The 1,135-nt window shown below is 45.0% G+C and overlaps 1 protein-coding gene across 1 annotated transcript in view; it reads left to right on the top strand.

The window, feature by feature from the left end:
• PHOX2B (paired like homeobox 2B) overlaps positions 1-1,135 on the top strand; it is a 4,024-nt gene that overhangs the window by 2,602 nt on the left and 287 nt on the right. The gene's annotated exons all lie outside the window — the stretch shown is intronic.

The following is a 1,135-nucleotide window of genomic DNA, read 5'->3' as shown; positions in this document are numbered from 1 at the left end:
CTCCGCCCGGGCGCCCCCTGCCGCTTCCTGTACCGCGGATCCGGTCCCTGCAGGGCCCGCGCTCCTCACGGAGGGCGGCCTGTATTTATTATTAATTAATTATTATTAATTATTATTATTACACGGTCTACGCAGTTTTTAGGCATCTCCGTTAGGGTTTTCTAATTTTATTTTACAAGGCACAAACTATAGCTCTTAGTTGAATGTCGCCAGGTATGCTTTCTCTTTTTCCGTGTCTTTCTACAACTGTGTTCTGTGACTCAACTGTATAGTGTTAATATCAGTACAGACTTGTCTAGTTGACCGTATAAATAATGTTTTCCCTTCTCGTAGTCTCTATGGCGTGTCTTTATGGAGAAATAAGGTTCTCACGGGTTCGGTTCCCTTTGCGTTTAGAGAGACCAGGTTCAGGCAATTATATATATTTTTATTATTGGTTGCATGTCGTCTCATTTTTTTTTTCTTTTCCCTACCTGTTGGAATACGTTTGTGAGCATAATGGTCATAAATTATGTTCAGGGTTTCCAGATTTATTTATATGTGGTTAAAATGAATGCTTCTATTTAAAAGGGGAAATATTTCTACATGTGCATATAGTTTTCCAAGAGTGTACCATTAATTGATTGTTGATAATAAAAGCCAAAAGCAAACATAGTTACGGTGCTCTTCTGACTTCTTGTTAGGGCTTTATTTGGGGGGAGGTCTCGGGGTTATTTCTGAGAGAGATCCAAGGCGCACGTCGCAGAACCTGAACTGTGTCATCAAGAAAATATTTGCTCAGTAGCATCCATCTCCGTTACCATCAGGAAGACCATAACTCCCGTCCCATCATTACTGACTAATTGTGCCCTTATTAATTATTTGCATACAGGCTGACTGGGGGGAGAAGATGTGACAGATTTGACCTTTTGTCACTACCTCGGGAACTGGAGATGGACAATATTAAGCGATATCCATTAAAAGGAAAACAAACAGGGCAAAAACCACAGGCCCGGTTTGCCAGCGGGCACAGCATCCCGCAGACAGCCTTCGCCAGCCCTTAGAGCAGCGCTTCTGCTGAATCCTCTGCCGACAGCGAGGGCAGAGAGCGGGGCCGCCCGCGGGGACTGCGCGGCCGCGGGCTCGGCTCCCCCCG

Source organism: Geospiza fortis, unplaced genomic scaffold, assembly GCF_000277835.1.
Source record: "Geospiza fortis unplaced genomic scaffold, GeoFor_1.0 scaffold40, whole genome shotgun sequence".
NCBI classification, from domain to species: Eukaryota; Metazoa; Chordata; class Aves; order Passeriformes; family Thraupidae; genus Geospiza; species Geospiza fortis.
This window is presented reverse-complemented; position numbering and strand designations above follow the sequence as displayed.